This window comes from Coffea arabica, chromosome 3e, assembly GCF_036785885.1.
Source record: "Coffea arabica cultivar ET-39 chromosome 3e, Coffea Arabica ET-39 HiFi, whole genome shotgun sequence".
Taxonomy (NCBI): Eukaryota; Viridiplantae; Streptophyta; class Magnoliopsida; order Gentianales; family Rubiaceae; genus Coffea; species Coffea arabica.
The window spans coordinates 39,687,782-39,709,985 of record NC_092315.1 but is presented as its reverse complement, the minus strand read 5'-3'; the positions used below and the strand labels follow the sequence as shown (position 1 = coordinate 39,709,985).

The 22,204-nt window shown below is 37.3% G+C and overlaps 1 long non-coding RNA gene across 1 annotated transcript; it reads left to right on the top strand.

Annotated features, from left to right (window-relative positions):
- The first annotated feature begins 16,922 nt into the window (after positions 1–16,922).
- Positions 16,923–20,246, top strand: LOC140038273 (uncharacterized). Its single transcript, XR_011842113.1, has 2 exons — positions 16,923–17,208; positions 17,291–20,246. It is a non-coding gene; the product is annotated as an uncharacterized lncRNA (long non-coding RNA).
- The last annotated feature ends 1,958 nt before the right edge of the window (positions 20,247–22,204 follow it).

The window sequence follows — 22,204 nt, the reverse complement described above, 5'->3', positions numbered from 1 at the left end:
TCTCAATTCTTCATACATCCAACCCTTACCAAGCGCTAGGGCGAGAACCATTACAAAATTCAAAAGAGCTAAACTAGACTAGTCTGTACAGATCTCTCGTCCTTACTCGCATCCCCTGTTAAGGAAAACAAAACTAACGGAATGAGTTAAAAGCTCGGTGAGGTTCCAGACACATAATCAACTTAGACAAGGACATTCATCAAATAATAACAAGTAATCCAGGAAACATTTACAATATGAAATAATAATAACACATTCATTAAAAGGATACATACTCACATGGAGCCTTTCGTTCTTTCATTCACCTTTCATTTTCTTATTCCTCCAATCATTAAAATTTCATTTGTAATTGAAAACCTCCTTTCGTTCATTCATTTCATTTCTCCCCCTTCTGGACATTGGCTAGACTTCATCGGATAACGTGGTAATACTCGAGTATACCAAACTTTCACCCAAGGTCACGAAATCGCCCGACCGAGTCCGTTTCTGACTCGAGTCGACCGGCAACAAAGGGCAAGGGCCCAATTCAGCCAAAAGGCTTACATTCATGCACAACTACCATTTAATCAGTTAAACATTGAAAATTTCACATTTCATTAAAGTCGAGTGCGATAAAGTTCACACTCGCCTAGCAAAATTCATTTGTAACAAACATTTATCATTTAATCAAATATCCACAACAAATTATATAGTTCATGGAAACATAACAAACAAAGAATACTCACCTATTTACGCAAAATAACGTCTAAAGTATCCTTTCGGATAACACCCTCAATCACCAAGAAACCCTAATATAATCACAAGAACACATTATGCTTCAACCATCAAAGGTTTAAGTGATTCAAAGAAAATCTGAATACTTACTGGTACAATATATACATATGAGTTTTAAAGTGAAAAGAGTACATTTAGATCAAAGGATATAAGTAACTAAGGGTTTTCCAAACCAAACATAAAACTATACTCAAAAAGGTTTTTAGAAATTTCGTCAGAAAATGAATGAACAGTGCCACGTCAGAACAGCCGGATATGAAAAGACAGTTGTGTTCAAATTTTCATAAAGCTCTTCGTTTGGTCCGAAACTAACTCATATGCAAAGAAATAACGTATCACAAGTGTTTTGAGTAAAATCATATGAAAAGGAAGATAAACAAACCCTAAATTCACACCTAAAGTCTCGCTTGATAAAATAGGTTTTGCGGCCGAGAAACCCTATGCAACTCTTCTTTGTTTCGGAAAGAAAATGAATAAATATTTGAAGTTCAAAACTTGACATTTGTAACTAAGTATCATGCTTAAAACGGTTGTCACATTCACCATGCGGAAAAGTACAAGTTCAAATGGAATCTAGCTCAAATAACACCACTAAAGTGGACCTAAGCAAGTCTAAGAAAAGTAAGTCCAACGCATCCCCAAATCACATTTTAAATCTCACTTTTACTTATTCAAACGTCAAGAAAATAAACGGACAGCATTTCCCCTTAAACACCAAATCACATTCCAAAACAACCACAATTTCACATACAAATCATAGGCGATAAAACACCTTTCGGCATAACAACCACAACTGAAGCTACACTTATCGGATTGAAACGAATCTTATGGCGTTTCGAAGCCAAAACATATACCTACATTTCTTATGAAGGCCTCCAAAGCTAAAACATGTATTTTCAGGGTTAAAAATGGAAATCTCCACGAAAATAGAAAACTATCCGCAAACCAGGACTTATGGCCAGTCAAGGGTATTTCGGTCATTTCACAAGATACAGTTCTCTGATTCAGCTGAAATTTTACAGGCAACTATAAAACATCATTTCATACAACTTTTATGTTTTGAGCTAAGACCAATTCGGCCTTTAACATGGACGAATGAAGCTGATCAGAAGCAGGGCAGTTCATCATCAAAGCTGGAAATTTCATCAAACCTAACAATACCATGATAGCTATCATAAAAGTCATGCCTTTTTCCTTAAAAAGTATCATCCATCAAGTAGATACAAATACAAGTGGAAAAGATAAGGTGGCTATCAATTTTACCTCCTAACTTCCACAAAACAATGCTGGGAAAAGCACAACACAACCTGAAAATCATGAAAACCACCATACAAATCCTTCCTTTAGCTTCTATAACATCATCTATCAAAGAAACTCAAAGATAAGGGAGGATTTCTAGCAAAGTTCTCCTCTTTACTTCCAAAACTTAGATGGACAGCGAAACAAGAAGTACTCAAGGGTGTCTTCCTCCAAAACTTCTCCAAGAGCTTCCCCTCAAGATTATCTCAAGGTTGATTGGAGTGGATTAGGGTTGATCTTGGTTTTTTTTTTCTTCCATGATTCAAGCAAGATATCAAGGCTGAAAATGGAGTATTTTTCTCTTCTTCTCCTCCCAAATTTCGTCCATCATGGAAGGCAAAGGAAGAAAATAGTGATTGACTTGAGTTGGATAAGTTTTAAGCTTAATCTTAGTCATGGTCTTAATCAAGATTGGCTTGGTGCTTGACAAGTGGCACAAATCCAAGGGAAGTGTATCTAATTGTCTCTCTTAAGCACTCAAATATCTATTACTCCTCCAATCATCTCTTAACACCTTTTATCACATAATTTCTTTTGCACAAAACTCCTTCTAGTCATTAAAATTTTACCGCACTAACCGCACTAGCGGGTCCCACGCCCAATATGCACTACTAACGTCACATGAACTAACTTATACTAGAAAAATGTCTTAGAACTTAATTACCTTATAAAAATAGCTAGAAAATTAATATAATAAAGGAAAATATAGAAAATGTATGCACAGAATTAAAATAACCGTTTTCCGTAACTCGCACGTACTAGGGTTTTTCACTTATAATTCACTACCTTATTTTTTTTTTTACTTCTAATCACATACTTTTTCTTATCTAAAACTCACTCTTAACCACCAACTTTAGTACATACTCCATAGCGATTACTCACATTACGAAAAGATGTAAAAACCCTAATTTACGATAACAAGAAAACAAAAGGAAAAACCCTTGATTCTATATTTGTTTGCACTTATTGTGGGGTGAATGAGTAGTATAGCTATTATAAGATAATGGATTTCAAATAAAAGGAAATTTTAAGAAAAATATGATAAATTTTACAATTCCATAGACGTAAATTAGGGTTTCGACTAAAATATGAGAGATTTAAGAAAACCTGTTAGTCACAAGTAAAACTAGGGTTTTGAGTACAAGTAGGGTTTCTAATCTTTAAAACAAAACAATGTCTTAAAACAAAATAAAATATAGAAACCGTAATATCCTAAAAGTTGGGGTATCACATTTTAGATTAGCCTGCGTATTCCCCTGACACAAACCCAATCATGCCAGTTGTCACTATTTCAGGGCAATTAAACAATTACGGATTTAATGCCCCAATTGACAATAGATTACTAAATCAATTCACTATCTGGATCCAAGATAATCAATTAATTGAACAATCATAGGTACTGCAATCGGAGAATATGCAAATACCAATAAATAAGAGAAACAGATAAAATTAATTCGTTCTCATAATTTTTAGATGCACCAAAGCCTTTGTCGTTCCTTGACTAGAAAAAGGGATTTAGTTCATCCCTGATGAGAAAAACCCATGCGAGAATTCAGAAATAATAGTCACGGACATTGTCTTTGATTGAGAAGATTCAATCCATTGGAATAAGGAAGAAAAACGAAGCTACAGAGAGTGATTTATTGTTTTTCTTGGCCTTGACATCCGAAAGAAGAAAACCACAAGAAGATGAAAAAGGAAAAGTCAAAGAGGAAACTAAAAGTAGTTCTAGCTATCTTCTACTATCTAATCCCTACTCCCTTTACTATGCGGCTGTCCAGAGGAGGAAAAAGGGAAGACTCCTAGTCTCCCTTGATCTCCTTTCTCTTCGGAAACTACCAAAAGCAGAAAAGTTCTCCCTTTTTCCAAAGTGTCCCTGGATGCCATATTTGCCCCTAGAATAAAGTTGAATTATCCTCCACCGTGTTGACTGCTGCTAAAACTCTTCTTCTGATAACCTTCAAATTGGCATCTTTTTATGGTATTTACGTTCCACTCCCTGTAATAAGCACAAATGCCACAAATGAGTAGAATCTGACAATTAATCTACATTTGGTAAGGTAATATGGGAAATTAATTATAAAATCAATAACAAAATTGCGACCTATCATGAATGGACTAACTAGTGTAAGTTTAGGTCCATTTGATTTTGTTAATGGCTTTAAATAGCCAAATTCAAGCTTGCAATGGTAGACTATGAAATTTCCAGCAAATGTTTCTTGTGTGAAACAATTCTCTTGACTTGCAAAAGCTTCTTTTGAATATCTTAAAGTTGACTTAAGGTGATTATCGACTTATCAATCAAGAAACACACTTGATTATGACATCGTTCTACCCAACCTTAATTCGTTCTTGTGCTGTCCAAGATCGAGCTAGGTTTTCACTGGCGAAGCCTTGATACCATCCAATTCTAGATCCTGTGGCTTGTTGTGTTATGGGTTGCATAGTGTGTCGAACGCAGGTCATATCACTAACTCAATTAACTATAACTTTTGTGTTTTAGACAAGAATTGATTCAAAATCCTTCATTGAGATATTTGTATATATTTCAAGTCAGTGACAAAAGCAAAATAGGATCCTAATCAGAGTTAGATGAATTCGCTGATGGATTTTGATGCACATGAACAAATTTTATTCGCAGATTCAAGGCAATAACTTCTCCTCGGAGAAAAAAAACAAAGCAAGCAATTTGTCCATGGATTTTGGGTGGCTGCAACTTGGCTACTTGCTCAATTATTGCTTCCTTTCTTCCTCTCTTTAAAAAGGGACCTTCGTGGACAATTTTAGTAGCTGAAAAAAGGAGAGAAAAAGGCACAAAAAAATGTAAATCTAATACTAAAACTTCCTAGATCTTTAATTTATATTAGATTAAGATAGATAGTTTAGATCCATTCTTATATTTGAAATTAGATTTGATCAAGATTTGAGGAGCAAAGATGAAGAGTTATAACTCATGTGATATGGGTGACTTCTCTCTTATCACTTTCTTTCTTTTATTGGATTTCATGTTTAATTTTAGGGTAAAATACAAGGAACCTCCTTGTGGTTTCGCGAAAAGACACCTTACCTCCTATTGTTTAGAAACCTCCACATAAACATCCTAAACTTCATAACTAAAGTGGAAATTACCTTCTGAACCGGTTGAGTTACCGACAGCAGATCGAATACCCAAAATACCCTCATTTATAATCGAATACCCTCCCAGATAGATCTTTTTTTGAGGGTATCTGTAACCATATCACCACTATCCGATTCCAAATGGGTAAAACAAGATCCAGAAATCTGTTTCCTCCCTTTATCAGCACCAAAAACAAAAGCACTATCCCCTTTATCCTTCCCCAGAATTTTGGGATCAGCATCTCCCAATGAACTCTTCTGAATATTTTCATTTTGCTTAGGTTCCGACTTTATCGCTCCCTTAGTCTCCTATTTTTTCGGCAATGTTGACTCCATAGCCACCGTCGTAAAGCTCTTCTTGGACTACGGCTTCCTATTTGACGACGAAGCCATCATCCAAGGATTAAATTGAACCTCGCGTAGTATATGGTGCAAAGTTTAATTACCCATCTCTGATGATCACATCCATTTGTAACCAGCTGCTGGGTGCTGAGATTTTCCACATGATGATGAGTGGGGATGCTTGAAATGGCACGACGTCCGATACTTTGAGTTTTCGGGGCAGGGCGACTAGTAGTAGTGATCAGGGCGGTGGTAGTGGACGACTTTGTGCCTCGGCTACTGAAAACAAGTGATCCTACCAGGGGGCTGGCAACACATAGCAAAAGGATGGCTTTCCTAGAAAGTACTGATGATTTCCTAGCCCGCATTCTCTTAAACTTTTTTCGAATAGAGGAGAGAAGGGGGGAGGTCAAGTTGCCAGGCTCGTGGCCCTGAATTCAACAACAAATGCCACCACAATCCAACAACGGTTGGCCTCTTTTCTGTCAGCACTCAGCTGCAGCTTTACCTCATGTGTTGTGGGCTGTAGCTGCCGAGTGCTTTGTTACAGAAGTTCTTGAACATGCGTGGACCAAAACGCAGATGTCTGGATGGACGAAGATGCAGTGGACGGACTTGGAAAAGTGGAAAAATTTGATAATAATGATTATCAATATATATAAAAGAAATGGTCGGAGCTTGAATTGTTTTATGGAAGAGATAATTTGTTAGAAACACATGTAGCTAGCTAGCTAGTGTATCCATTTGGCTTGGAAGCTAATCAATATTTATTGAGGGTTAATTGGTGTATGTGTTGTTCCATCATGCATGGGAGGCAGCCAGTAGCTGGAGAGGGAGCGGGGGAAAAGGGGCTAATTATGGGAGGGCAGTTTAATCATGTGATTTTCATGTTTCAACAAACCCACTGATATCCTAGCTTCTGCCAATACTTCTTGGACTGAAGGGTAGCTTGGGAATGAAACTCAAGGTCTTTGAAAAGGAACCTCACATACCTATCATCACTAGGTCGCACACCCAGTTACAAGTCAATTTCCACTTTAGTTATGAAGTTTATGGTGTTTATGTGGAGGTTTCTAAACAATAGGGGAGTAAGGTGTCTTTTCGCGAAACCACAGGGGGGTTCCTTGTATTCTACCCTTAATTTTAATACATGTTTGGTATTGTCTTTGATTTTCATTAGGTTATTCTAAGTGTCATGCCTAAGTGAGGTTTAATCTCTTCTTTGTTGGTCAATTTGAACTTGATTGTTTTGTTTATCTTTTGAGCAAGATATTCATGCTTTTAGTTTTAACGTTTACAATCATTTGGCCACTAATTGTCAACCATTTAAGATGTTGGATGATTAACCAATAGTTTAATGTTCAATGCTAATTGGTAAAAGTATGAAACCAAGGCAGTTCACCCATGAAAGTAGAAGAGCATATTTGTGACTTTCTGTCAAGTGGTTTTTTAGATAAACTAATTTTATAATCACGAAATTAGGTTTGGAGTAATTATAGATATAGTTAATTTACTGGCAAAAGCATGTATCAAATATCTTAGAAATCTACCATAGTTTAGCCAAGGGATTGCAACAAGATAACCGGATCATTCATCTAGTCACGGTGGAGAGAAAACCAATTCTAGCTAGAAGCCTTTTATTGTTACTTTTACTTCTGTTTTTTTACATGTAATTAGTATAAAGTTAATTACTTTTCATTGTCATTGTCTAAATAATAAAGAAGCTTAAATAGCATCGATAACTGATTAAACTTTCTCGTGGGATCGATATTTGAATATTCCCTATACTCATGTACTTGTGCACTTGTAATAGCGGAAGTTTGACTTAATTAAAACTTCACGTCAAGTGGATTAAACATACAGATGAACAGTGCATGTATACATATATTAATATCAACATTTTTTAGTTTAGTTTCGAAACATTTAATTTTAGTATTTAAAATTGTTGCGCTAAGCATTTTGTTATGCACTGGAAATGCATGCCCTGGATCATAGTTTCAATTTATAAGTGACTAGTTTACTTCCTTCTTGTGCTCAAACAAAGCCAATCAGTCGAAACTCCCACAAATTTAAATATACTATATAGCTAATAAAAAATTTATGGGAAGGTGTGCATAACTCTTTTCTCTCTTTCTAAATCTTTGCTCAATAAAAATTGTGGACAAAGTTAAGAGTTAGCCACATTAGCCTAAAAACACAAAAAAAAATGTAAAAATGCATCTAATAAGATGCATCTATCATGGATGACTGCAATAAAATTTCTAATGCGTCCACCAACTATTCAGGGGAGTCAGAGTCTTGTAATTTTAACCATGCTAGAACATATGTATGATAGCATGAGTCAGAAAACATTGAGCCCAATACCACAAAGCATTTAACAATATTCACTCATCTTTTCTTTTCTTTTTTTTTGTGTGTAAACATCTCAGTCTTCGGTAACCACATTGATCCCTAACTAATCCACAATCTGGCGCTGTCAAAGGGTTGATTCTCCCAACGTTGTTTTCTCCATTTATGAGATTGAAACCCGAGATATCATTTTGTGACGCTCCCACTTCTTCCAAGGGCGAACCCAAGGGTATCCGTGGGATGTCTGCCCAACTCTCGCCAGGACTTGGTACAAATTCAATCCAAATTTAAAAATAATCAATCTATACTAGAAGTCGAAGATATAATGGAAGGTCAATTCTTTACTAAACGTTCAAGTCTTACATCAAAAGCTACCAAAAATACCTTTCTTTCCCAAAATATACAGATTCCAAAAGTTGTCTAAACAAATACATTCAAAATTCTAACCAAATAAGCCATCAAGTAAGTTTCTCCAAAATTCCTCCTATTTCAGCTCCTGTTAAGGAAAACAAATCTAACGGGGTGAGCGAATGCTCGTGAGGCCAAGAAAATCATGCAAGCAGGTAATTCAAGTAGCAATAAAGCTGGTACGAGAGATAAAACTATAACATTCAACCAATTCCCGAATATTCACAAAACACATTCAAGAAGGATACGGGAGCTCTTAGGAACTCATTTCCACTTGCTTTGCCAAAATTCAATCCAATAGTCCGTAGAACTTTACTTATTCCATTTATGATTTTGAGTCGAATGAGAGGTACCTCCCACCCGAATCGGTGTGGTACATGTTATCGCTCAGTGGTCGATGAGACATCACTCCAATCGACTTATGCTTTGCTTATAGTTCTGAGTCGAATGAGAGGTACCTCCCACCCAAATTGGTGTGGTACATACTATCGCCCAATAGTCGATGAGACATCACTCCAATCGACTTAGGATGGTTTATGGTTTGGAGACGACATGAGAGGTACCTCCCACCCGGATCGGTGTGGTACATGCTATCGCTCAGAGAACCGACCATTTATTTAGGGTTTTGAGCCGACATGAGGGTACCTCCCACCCGAATCGGTGTGGTACATACTATCGCTCAGAGACCCGATGATACGATTATAATTATAAGGGTTGATGATATTCAGTCCAATCGACAAATACCGTTATAGGCCGATAAGCGCACTCCAATCGGCAGTCATACAGTTCAATTATGAATCGAGAAGATTCACTCCAATGACATATACAGCCATAGCATATAATGCAATTCAATTCAGGCAATTCAATTACAATTCATTTTATTGAGAATGCATTCGATAAAGTACACACTCGACTCAGCAGTTATAACCCATCCATTTCATAATGAGCAATTCACATAATTTCCAAATATTTATGCACTTGACACTCACCAAGTGATTCAAGTAGCAATGCACAAGCGTTTGTTTTTAGGTGTCTCCCGTGAGATCCTCTTAGAGGTCCTCTTGAGTGCCTGAACAATTAATAATAAATTACCACTCAATATCACTTAAAACCCCTAAGTATCAAGAAAGATTGCACGTTAGTACAATCTAAGAAAATTTCACAAGTACGCGTCTGGATTACTCGTAAATCGGGATTCAAAAGCGGGGTTTTAAAAGTACAAGAGAAATCTGATTTGCATCTCCGAAATCAAGTGTAAAATGATCTAGTAGAATCGAAGAAAAATGGAGAGTTCGAAACCCTCAATTTTCTTTAAGTTTGAAAATTTCAGATTTGTCGAGCGATCTTTGAAAAATCGTATCTCACTCTCTACAAGTCCAAAATTGGAAAACTTGGTACCGTTGGAAACTTCTTCCAAAGTGCTAAAAGTTCCTAGAAGAACTTTTCCATGATTCCAAATGGAAGACATTCAAAATTTGGCCCAAAGTTACTGTTTTGGAATGCCAAGACAGATTTGGGTTGATTTTCGGCGAAATTTGGAAATTCGGCAAAATTCACACAATGCGAACTAGCCTCTGAAATTTGGAAATCAATTAGAGTTTTAACACCACAAGACGAACAAGAATTGGAATTTCGAGCACCAAGATATGGTGGCTCAAAGTTGCTGAATTTCCTCTTTGAATGAAGATTTTCCAGGTTTAAATCACGAACTTTAGAACTTTGGTTGAGCATCGAAATGGACTCAGAATGACACCAAAATTGGCAGTATTACACTACCATATAAGGGCTATTCCTCTATAAAATTTCATAGAAAAATATGTACGGGAAGTTGGTTAATCAAATCACTAAAGTTTCCAAAATTTTAAGGCAAATCTGCCTTGTACTTGAGTTTTCCTTTTCGCAAATGTTTGGCCAATGAAGACATCTTAAATATGGTTCATTTGTATAGAAATTGTCTAAGAAGCATCCAAGATGTGTTTGGTAGGTGATTAACACCAAGAATTTCGAAACAACAAGTCCCAATCAAGGTTAAGGCATAAACTAGCCAAAAGAGGGTTTTCAATCCCTGAATCAGTTTCGAACTTTGGCCTCAACTCACTCAATTCAAGTTGGAATTGAGCGTGGTTGGTGGCGTTGAAAACTACATTCATAAAGCTATAATTTCTCAGAAGAAATTATTTTAAAAATCTATCCACAACTAGCTCATTTTTGGGCATCAATTCTCTGCTCAAAACAGAGCTTCCAGTGAATTAGCGAAACAGAACAGTCACGTTCAAACGATTGGTTTGGATTACTCAGGTGGAATCAGGAAGTGAATTTCATACCTTTGGAAATATGGGAATGTCTAGTATCCAGTGCCACAAACGGCACTCGAATTCGACGTCGGAGCAAAAAGTTATATCTGTTTGAAAAACACTGCCAGTGCAATACGGGAAAAATTCTAGTTTTGAATGAACTTTCGAAATCACCACATTTGACCAACCAAATCACGTAATTTTTTGTGGAAACCTTCCACACAACCCATACAACATATATACATTATAAACAAGTCAATAGAACTTCAAAAAAATGCTCTAAAGGTCACGGCATTCACAGGGGCAGAAATGGAAAAATTCTCCCCTTCACTTCCTTTGAGCTTTCATCCATAATATCACTCATTTCTACTAATTTAAGCACTAATCCAGCATTATTAACAAAAACCTCACAAAATCAGTCCATTAAGCCATAGTGGGAGTTCATAGAGCCCACACACCAAATTTCCAACATAAATAAAGCTACCCATAAGAAATTATGAACTCATAAGTGCTAAACAACTTCCATAAGTCAATATTTTAGTAGTTGATCGTTGTTTACCTTCCTTGATGAACAAAGCAGAAAATTTCGGCCTCTTGAAGCTAAAAGAAAACCATGAGATGAAGCTCTTTTCCTAGCTTGAGGTGGTCTCCAAGTGGTTAGCAAAGTGTAGTGTGATTTTGAGATGAAATGGAGAAAGATTGGTGCAAAGATTTGGAGTGAAAATGGTGAAGCTTTTCTTCCTCCTTCCTTGCTGTTTTGGCCGGCCACCAAGAGAGAGAAAAGAGAGTGTAGAGAGTGTTGTAGCTTCTTGAGGAAGCTTGAGAATTTGTGGCCAATATTTGTCCCAAAAGTCAACCGGGAATAGTGCGCGTTCGCGCGCGTTTCGTGCCCAATTTCTCTCGGGTTTGTTTCACTAGTGCACTAAACCTCTAATGCACTTTCATTCATACTATTATTATTCACTCTTAATGGTCTAAAAACAAAGGTCTAAAATCCCTCAATTAATCGCGCGCGTAAAAACGCGTAAAGTGAAATTTTCAAGAAATTCTTATAACGATAGTATCACTAATTAATACTTGAACATTTAAACATAAAAATATCTATTTCAAGACTAATGTACAAGTCTCCAATTTTCCAAACTTATTGTATCTCGAATCGATTATTGAATCCAACCGCGTATTCACTATTCTCACTTAACGAGCTTTCAAAAATTAAATTTTGAAACGAGTCATTTTAAAAATATAAGTAAGTTATAGTTCCATGTAATTGGGTCTAAAAAGGTTAAAATAAAATATTCGGAGTAAACGGACAATTAAATATTTAAATAAGCTAGTAATAGAAATTTAAAATAAGTAAATTTGCGAGTCCTCACACATTTAATGGGTGTCAAACTCCTTGCCACTTGACTTTATAACCGTTGTTTTCTCCTTGCCACTTAACAATATTCACTCATTACTGTTACATGCATCTACCTGGAGCCAAGAGGTGAAAGTTCAGATGTACTTCCCGCATGTCAATTTCAATTCATTTTCTTTTCTGTTGTCTTTCGGTTACATTTTTATCTATTCCCGTGAGAATCAAAGGACTATCGTTGCAAATCCTTTTAATCCCACCAGAATGCATTATTGAAATGGCCCAATAAGTTCATTATTGCTTCAGATATTTGAACATAGACCAATCAAACTGAGGTAATAAGAATGCAATGAACTTGCCACCTCAATAAAGAAAAACAAATGAATAGATTGATAAACGAAAAGGACATCCTTTGTTCTGCATTATGCAATGTTTAACTTTAGTCAAATCTTTTCCATCTTTTTCTTTTCTGCATCATTTTTTTATCTTTTTTTTACTGCCTCATTTTTCCTTTATCAAATCCTTTTTTTTTTTTTTGGCAAATGCTCTTTTATTAGTCTCTCTACTCGCGAAAGGAGAGCTGAAAACGTTACCAAATAACAAATGAGTGCAATTCTTTTCAAATGCCAGCCCAATTAGTAAACTTAAGCCGTTATTTTTCAGGGTGAGATGCTGAGAATTGGAATTCCAGCCCAATTAGTGAACTAGGTAATGGTAGTGGGGCTTAATGTTTTCTTGACCATGCTTGTTCTATCAAGTATGATATCCTATCTGAATGATTTATCTATGGTACATGACAAATGTATTCCGCAGAAATTATTTCATAGATCACGTAGAAATTAACATTCAATATCATCATAAAACATATCTAAATTAAGTAGTCACCTTAACTAGGACAAGTAATTATTCATCTACTCTCACCAAACAAATAACCTCATGGAGTAGTATTTCCACTGCATAGAAATTGAATTTTTTTCTTTTAAGGAATCGAATTGCACCTTAGAGGACCAACTTAGGTACCTTATTTATCTTTTGTAGACGTTCACGAACCTAAAGAAATCATGCCACTGGCTTTTTGCATAAGAAATCATCCATAAGTTTCTGTTAATTGTTTGATAATCATTTAATAAGTCTCAAAACATGCAAGATTGAGGAGACATCAAACCTCACTATCATAACCAAATTGAATGTAGTCACTATTACACTTGCATCCATTGAGCCTACATTCCACAGACCAAATATCATATGCAATTCCTGAGCTTGGCTTTCTTCTAGGAAACGATCCCAGGCCAAAATCAGTAGAGATTGAAGCATAGCAGAATTTTTAAAAATTTGGCGGGTTAAACATGCAGATGAACAGTGTACATGTACATATGTTAATGTCAAAATTTTTTAGAAAAATGTAATTTTAGTATTTAAAATTGTTTCGCTAACAATTTTGTTTTGCACCGGAATTGCATGTCCTGCATCATAGTTCCAATTTATAAGCGATTTTTCTGCTTCTTTGTCGTGCTCAGACAAAAGCCTATCAGTCGAAACTCCCACAAAATTAATAATATTGTATAGCCAATAAAAAAATTTTAATCAGAAGGTCTGCTCAACCCTTTCCTCGCTTTCTAAATCTCTGCTCAACAAAAGTTAGCGACAAAGTTTGCATCTAATAAGATGGATCTACAGAGGATGACTACAAAAAATTTCTAATGCATCCACCAACTATTCAAGTGAATCTGAGTTTTGTATTTTAACCACGCTAGAACATAGGCATGACAGCATGAGTAAGAAAACACCATAAACCATTTAACAATATTCACTCATCTTTTTTTTTTTTTTTTTGGGTGTATACTTCACATTGTTCGGTGACCGCATCAGATCCCAATTAATCTTAAATTAGGCACTGTTAAACCTCTTTTAGGGATGATTCTTCCATCGTTGTTTTCTCTATTTATGAGATTCAAACCCAAGATTTTACTTAACGGGTGTCAAACTCCTTGCCACGTGACCGAAAAACCGATGTTTTCTCCTTGCCACTTAACAGTACTCACTCATTACTGTTACATGCATCGACCTGGAGCCAAAAGGTGAAAGTTCAAATGCACTTCCAGCATGTCAATTTCAATTCATTTTCTTTTCTGTTGTATATTGGTTACATTTTTGTATATTGATGTAAGAGCCAAACTATCGTTGTACATCCTTTTAACCCCACCTAGAGCGCATTATTGAAATGGCCCAATAAGTTCATTATTGCTTCAGATTTTTTAGCATAGACCAATCAAACTGAGGTAATAAAAATACAATGAACTTGCCACCACAAAAAAGAAAAACAAATGGATAGATTGATAAAGGAAAAGGACATCCTTTGTTTTGCATTATGCAACGTTTTAATTTAGTGAAATCTTTTACACCATTTCTTTTCTGCACCATATTTTCTTTATCCTTTTTTGCTTCATTACTGTTACATGCACCGACCTGGAGCCAAAAGGTGAAAGTTCAAATGCACTTCCAGCATGTCAATTTCAATTCATTTTCTTTTCTGTTGTATTTTGGTTACATTTTTGTCTATTGGTGTAAGAGCCAAACTATCGTTGTACATCCTTTTAACCCCACCTAGAGCGCATTATTGAAATGGCCCAATAAGTTCATTATTGCCTCAAATTTTTGAGCATAGACCAATCAAACTGAGGTAATAAAAATACAATGAACTTGCCACCACAGAAAAGAAAAACAAATGGATAGATTGATAAAGGAAAAGGACATCCTTTGTTTTGCATTATGCAATGTTTTAATTTAGTGAAATCTTTTACCCCATTTCTTTTCTGCACCATATTTTCTTTATCCTTTTTTGCTTCATTTTTCCTTTACCGAATTCCTTTTTTTTTTTTTTGGTAAATGCCTTTTATAGGTCTCCCTACTTGCCAGAAGAGAGAAAACAAAAGTTACCAAATAACAAAGAGTGCAATTCTCTTCCAATGCCAGCCCAATTGGTGAACTAGTAATGGTGGTGGGTCTTAATGCTTTCTTCATCATGCTTGTTCTATTCCAAATGATTTATTTATGGTGCATCATTAATGTATTCCATAGAAATTATTACATAGATCATAAAAAATTGATATTCAACATCATTGTAAAACATATCTAAATTAAGTAACCACCATGACTAGAACAAATAATTATTCTACACTCACCAAACAAATAAATTCATACAGTAGTATTTTTCACTGCATAGAAATTGAATTTTTTTTCCTTTTAAGGAATCAAATTCCACCTTAGACGGTCAAGTCAAGTACATTATTTATCTTTTCTAGACATTCAGGAACATAAAGAAATCAGCCCATTAGCTTTTTGAATAAGAAATCATCCACAAGTTTCTGCTAATTGTTTGATAATCAATTAATAAGTCTCAAAATATGCAAGATTGACGAGACATGACATATCACTACCATAAGCAAAATGAATGTGGTCACTTATACACTTGCATTAACTAGTACGAGCACGTGCATTGAGTGTTGTAAATATCACCTTTGGTGTTACTTGATCAAATAATAATTCTCTTGAGATTAATGAAAAAATTTAATTATTTTGAGTGTTGTATTTCTATCATTCTTCTCATTGAATATAACATATAAAATAGTCTTGTAAGATTTTTACAAAACCTAATTGATTTATATTTTGTGGGAATCTTAGAAAAGCAAAAGACAAGTAAATTAGAAGAAAATTAAAAGAAACATTCTTCTACTTAAGGAAAAAAAAGAAAAAATTCTTCATTACCATAGTAACTAATATGTTTCATTAGTCTCTTATTCTTTAACAAAAGAGTCTAATAGTTCTTTTTGAGGGGGGAGGGAGGGGGGATGGGGAGAGAGGAATGTGTTGGATAATAAGGAGGGAGGGAGTGTAACTGAGAAGTTCCGGGTTTGAAACCTCCCATATACACTAAAAAAAAGTTCTTTTTAAGAATATCAATTAATTCTTCATCACTGAATTTGATTAATAAAGGGATCATCTATAAATTGTATTCCAGGCAATGGTGATTCCTTGGCATGTCTAAAAACATTCTAAACCCAACCTTAGAGTACCAAATCAAAATCATACTCCTTTTGCCCTATACTTGACAAGTTGCAATTTTGTTATTAAATTTATGATTTTTTTCTCTTAATTTTGGCCAAATATTGTATTATTAGATGAATTTTACTCATATTTGGTAACTAGTGCTAATTTCAGGAATTTGACAAGAAAAGGAGTAAAAAGTGGTTTAATGAAGATTCTTGATCTGTTCCATGTGACTACACCTAAGTCTAGCCTCAATTCCGAAGAGATCGGGATTTGGCGCATGTGGCGATTTTCCAACTCAAATTGAAGTCCTAAGTTTTCTTTTTCCAAGACAATTGGCTTTGTGTTTTGTTTTAAGAAATAAGGAGCTTACCTTTTGTTTAATTAGGAAAATATTTCTTCCGTAGGAAAGTAGAATTAGTAGTAGTAGTAGTACTAGTTTAGGAAAAGGAAAGAAACGTAAGGGTGGGGGACTCTTGCCTTTCGTCATTTTTAAAACTTTGTTCAGGGTCCGAGAGACGCGGAGTTTGAGGTACGAAGAAAAGAACCGAACGAAGAGCTTTTCTCGTCTTTTCTTTTCTTTAGCTTTTCTATCGTCGATGTTCATGCAATTTTTGTCAATGAAATTGTTTAGATTATTTCCAACGATGAGCGACTAAATTCTCTTTTCTAGTCAAGAAGTAATAGAGGATTTAATTCATCTAAAATTGTGAAATAGAATTGATTGTTTTTATTTCTTTTATTCATTGGTATTCGTATGTCCTCTGCTTTAATTTCTTATGGCTATTATAGTGTTTGAATATCAAGGGCGTCCAATATTTAATTCAATCTAATAACCTAAAATAAATTAAAGTAATTAAAAAAGTAATTGTTTTATTACTTTAAACTAGTGGTAATTGGCATAATTAGGCTTGTGTCAGGGGGACATATGGGTTAATTTAAAATAACACTCGTATTAGAACATGGATTCTCTAATTTTTAAGGCAATTGAAAAATTGAATTCTAAGATCGTACCTAGGGTGTTTTTAAACAAATTATTCTTTATTGATAAATAACAAAGGATCAAGAATACAAATTTTCAGCAAGCACTCTTTCTACAAAAGTTAGGAAATCCCAACTGATCCATAGTAATCTCTCCACGGACCATGATAGGCAATGCGTGATGGTTATCGAAAGCACACTCTTGCTTTGTATTCGTACCCAGGTTTGCTAGGCGATCAGCAGGTTTGTTCACCTCTGTATACCAATGCGTGATTTCACGAAAATGTCATCTGTAACTGAGCAGTTCATCCACCTCCCATTGCAGCTTCCAAGGACAACCTTGTATCCCCTGCAGGATCTTCACCAAAACGAGTGAATCAGCCTCAACATGCAGCTCATACAATCCTCTAGCAATAAATTGCGGCACCCCAAAAAGCATGGCCTTAAGCTCCGCATGCAGACTTGTCAAGGAACCAAAGAAGCACGAATAGCCAAAGATGATCTTCCCTTCCCGATCTCGAAGTACGCCTCCACCCCCACTCACACCTGGATTCCCTCTGGCACATCCATCTAAATTTAACTTACATCCTACCCTAGAGGCCACCCATCTAACCGAAGAACCAAAACCCTCCGTCGCATACCATCCAAGAAGAGTGAAATGCCTCCCAAGAGATGACTGGGTAGACGCAGAATCAATATTTGCAATGAGGCTGTTTCATTCTTTTAGGACTTGTTCACGAAGGAAGGTGGAAGTTCTTCAAGTGACATGCTGGAGGTTATTCCAAAGATCATCACTGATAAGGAAAATGTTATGTTGGCTGAGGTCCCATCGATGTAGGAGGTGAAGAATGTAATTTTCTCGATGGATAAGGAGAGTGCTGCGGGTCCTGATGGTTTCACGGGAAATTTCTTCACGGTTGCATGGGAGGTGATTGCTGAGGATGCGCATAGGGCTATAGTAAGTTTTTTCTGTGGTGCGGTGTTGCCAAGGAGTATCACAGCTACAGCGATTGTTTTACTTCCCAAGGTTCAGTGTCCGCAAGATTTTACTCAATATCAATCGATAAGTTTATGTAACTTTATCAACAAGGTCATTTCCAAAATTTTATCCGCCAGATTGGCTAGGGTTCTTCCCCATATTATTTCACCATAGAAGAGTGGTTTGGTGCCAGGGAGATAGATGGCAGATAATTTTCTATTAGCTCAAGAGTTGTTGAGTGATATTAAAAAACCTAATCGGGAAGGGAATATGATGCTCAAGTTAGACATGATGAAGGCGTATGGTAGGGTATCTTGGTTTTTTTTGATACAAGTGCAGCGACGGTTTGGGTTTAGCGAGGCTTGGATTGATATGGTTTGGAGGTTGATTTCTACTGTCTAGTTTTCCGTAATTGTGAATGGCTTGCCACACGGTTTCTTTAAGCCCACACATGGTTTGAGACAGAGAGACCCAATTTTGCTGGCCTTGTTCATTATTAGAGCGGAGGTTCTCTCTCTGTCTCTAAATGTGTTGGCATCGCATCGACGATTCAAACCTTTTAAAGTGCCGATCGGATGCCCGATGGTCACTCATTTGTCATATGCTGACAACATGGTGATTTTCACTAGCGGTCTTAAGGCTTCTATAAAATTGGTCAAGGGTGTAGTGGAGGGTTATTGTTTGGTTTCGAGGCAGCGAGTTAATTGTCAAAAGAGTTGGTTTTTGGTGCATCCCAGTTTGGCTCCGCAACATGGAGCAATGATCGGAATGGTAACGGGCTTTTCGAACAAGACATTTCCAATCAAGTACCTTGGTTGTCCCTTATATATCGGAAGGCGAAGAAAGATTTACTTTGACGAAATCTGCAATGCAGTAACATCTAGAATCTTGTCTTGGAAGCATCGGGCTCTCTCTCCTGGGGTAAAATTGTGTTGCTCAGGAACGTTTTGTCTTCAATGCCAATCCATTTGTTAGCAGCGGCTTCACCTCTAAAGGGAATTTTCTCCTCATTAGAGAAGGTTATGGCAGAATTTTTATGGAGTTCGACGGAGTTTGGTCCTAAGTTCCATTGGATAAATGGTGGGGAGTTATGCAGCTCGCAGGATGAGGGTGGGATTGGAATTCGTAGCATTGCGAAGGTGTATGATGCTTTCTCCATTAAATTGTCGTGGAATTTTAGGCAGAAGAAGTAACTTTGGGCAGATTTTATGACCGCAAAATATAGTAAAGGAGTGCACCCTTGTTTGGCAGAGGATGGGTCCTCACAATCTTATGTTTGGCGGAGGCTATGCTCAGCCTAGCAATTGGCAGAAGAGCACATTTGCTGGATCATTGGTGAGGGTTCAATGGACTTCTGGCATGATAATAGGATAGGTTCAAGAGCCTTATGTCAGCAAGTGGAACTCTTTCATGAGCACGTTGTGTTGGATTTTGTATCTCAAGAAGGATGGAATACTCTGCTACTTAATCAATTTTTAGAACCAGATTTGGTTAGGCAAGTGTTGAAGATCCCTCCTCCAACTTCTCAAAGCCTTGATAGGATGGTGTGGGCTTTGACAAATAATGGTGCCTTCTCGGTCTCCTCGGCTTACTCTCTTGTTAAACAGGCTTCTAATTGGTCTTGGCTAGCATCACAGGTATGGCATAAGGGTTGTCCAATCAAAGTTTCCTTCATGCTAAGGTTATTAATGTTTCGTCTTCCTCTAATGGATCTAGTACGGAGATTTGGGGTACAGGGCCCGTCTAAGTGTCACTATTGTTCTGATCCTGGGGAGGAGGGGGTTGATCATATCTTTTGTACAAGGGACTTAGCTAAGAAAGTTCGGAGAATATTTGAGGGCAACCCATCTCGGTGTCCACATTGAGACATATGGTGCTACGGTGGTGGTTACGAACAGGGAAAAAGATATGAATTAGAAAAGGCGAACCAGAGAAGGAACGGGACTAGCTCTCCGTAATCACATCCAGGAAACCTTGTTTTGTCGTCCAAACATTCAAAAATGGAAATGGTTTTGGCTTGTCATCCAACCTAGTTGCTGCCAAGATTAAAAGAGGAGCATGATCTGATGGGTCTCTCCTCAAGTGTTGCACTAAGACAGTATTCTCCATCAGCATAGCAGTCGAGTTGATCAAAAATCCGTCTAATCGCTTCCATACTCTAGCAGCATATATAATTAGACCCTACCCTACCCTACATATTGTTACACCATATATAATTAGACCTCGAGAAACCAGCATCCCCAACACCTGCTAATGACATAAACTGTGAAAATTCAACTCCCTCGGAATGTCTAAAAGGCAAGCCACCCCTTTTTCTCTGCATTTAAAATAACATTGAAATCCCCCACAAGAAACCATGGCTTTACCTTCGGCTTCTCATGCAACAATGCTATCCATAAGCCTTCCCTCTCCTGGACAGTGCACTTTGCATGAATAAACGAAAAATAGATCTCCTCAAAAAATATCTGAGATTGAATGCGTAATGTTAGGTGTTGATCCGATTCCCCCATTGTGTGACAATTAAAGGAAGATTTGTAAAGCACCCAAATGGTACCCCACAACAATCCATCCCTACCTTCAATCGAATCATATCCATATTTACTATAGCAGTCTTAGGTTCACAAATCGCTACCAAAGAAATAGAGTGCATTTTAACTAATTTACGGAGTCTTTTTAAGTTAGGGGCATGCGAGACACCCCGAATATTCCAAAACAGAAAATTAATCATCAGATAAAACTGAAAAATAATTTTTCGATGAATAACCCTAAAGCGTAAAATACGATCAGACGAAAATTGGACCCAAATACCTCGTTTCTTTGCTTTGGAAACCGCATTAAGCTCATCAGGTCTCACCTTGGCAGTCGGTATCACGACAGGCTCCAGATTCAAAGCATCGAGTGAAGTCATATTACCAACCAGTTGCAGCGTCTGAGTCTCACCCCTTGGTGACAAGTTACCCACACGTCCCTACATCTCCCGCAACTCCTCCTTTTCTGGTGAGGCATCTTCATCTGCGACACTTCTGCAATGGTGCCCAACTGCTCACCGGTTCGATAATCCCCTTTGCGACTCAGGTTGCGCCTCTTCAAGAATTCCCTCCACTGATGAGTAAATTGCTTTGGTTGATGGCCTCTCCATAGCAGGCAAAGCATCACTACTAACATTGTTATCCACATGAACTAACTCCTGCCTAGCTAACGTTTGCATACCGCATTGCGACTGATCAAGTATCTCTTCCAATGATGAACTGTGAGTATCAGCCACTACCCCTTTCACTGCAGGTGGTTCGTCAATGTGACGCTGCTCAGTAGATACATTAACCTGATGCCCGTCCATATGCACAACCACAACAACTGGGGTCTGTACTTTCCCTTGTTCTATGACACTAGTAGACAGCAATAACACCTTGTTCGCAACCGCAAACTTGTCCTCCGAGTCCTTCTGCCCCTGGTCCTTAATTGACACCATTTGCTTCACCTGTTTGGGTCTGAACTCCATACTGTGAGGCTGCCCAGCATGCTCCATCTTCTCTGCCATTTTCGCAGACTGCAACGCTGGATTCAAAACATGGCAGACCTCCTCACCGTGCCCCTGACGAAAGCAGTGTGAGCAATATTTGGGTAAGTTTTCTGGCACAAGCTCTTGCCAAAAACCTTCATGCGCTCCATTCCCAATCCAAATTCTTGAAGGCCGCGGCTTCAGCAGGTCCACCTCTACGCAAACTCTCGCAATGCTAGGTCTCGAAACGGCCAGAGTTGCGGCATCGACAATCAAAGGAATGCCTAACACCCCAACAATCTGAAACAAGACCTCCTTATTAAATAAGTGCAGTGGAAGCTTGGGCAGCTGAAACCACACCGGTACAACTGATGGCTGGCAATCAACATGGAATACCGGGGACCATTTGAAGACCCTTATTGGGAACCCATAGACATACCAAATACCACGGGACCAAAATCGATGGAAATCAGCCTCATTGTGAAATTGCAGAAGCACATGTCGTGGGTCTAGAAGACCAACAGTTGTTGTTTCCCTTAAATCCAACGTGAGAAGAAACTTGCATAACTCCTCCATCTTTGACCGCCCCGTAGAAAACTTACCCATTAATGCAAAACGATAAGGAACAGCAAGTTTTTCCAACGCCTCTTGCGAAAAAATAACAGCTAGTCCTTCTTTGTGGGTGGATGAAGTTGCCTTGATAGATAAAGACGGCAGGGATAACTTAGTGGAGAACAATTCGGAGAAAGATTTCCATAGGA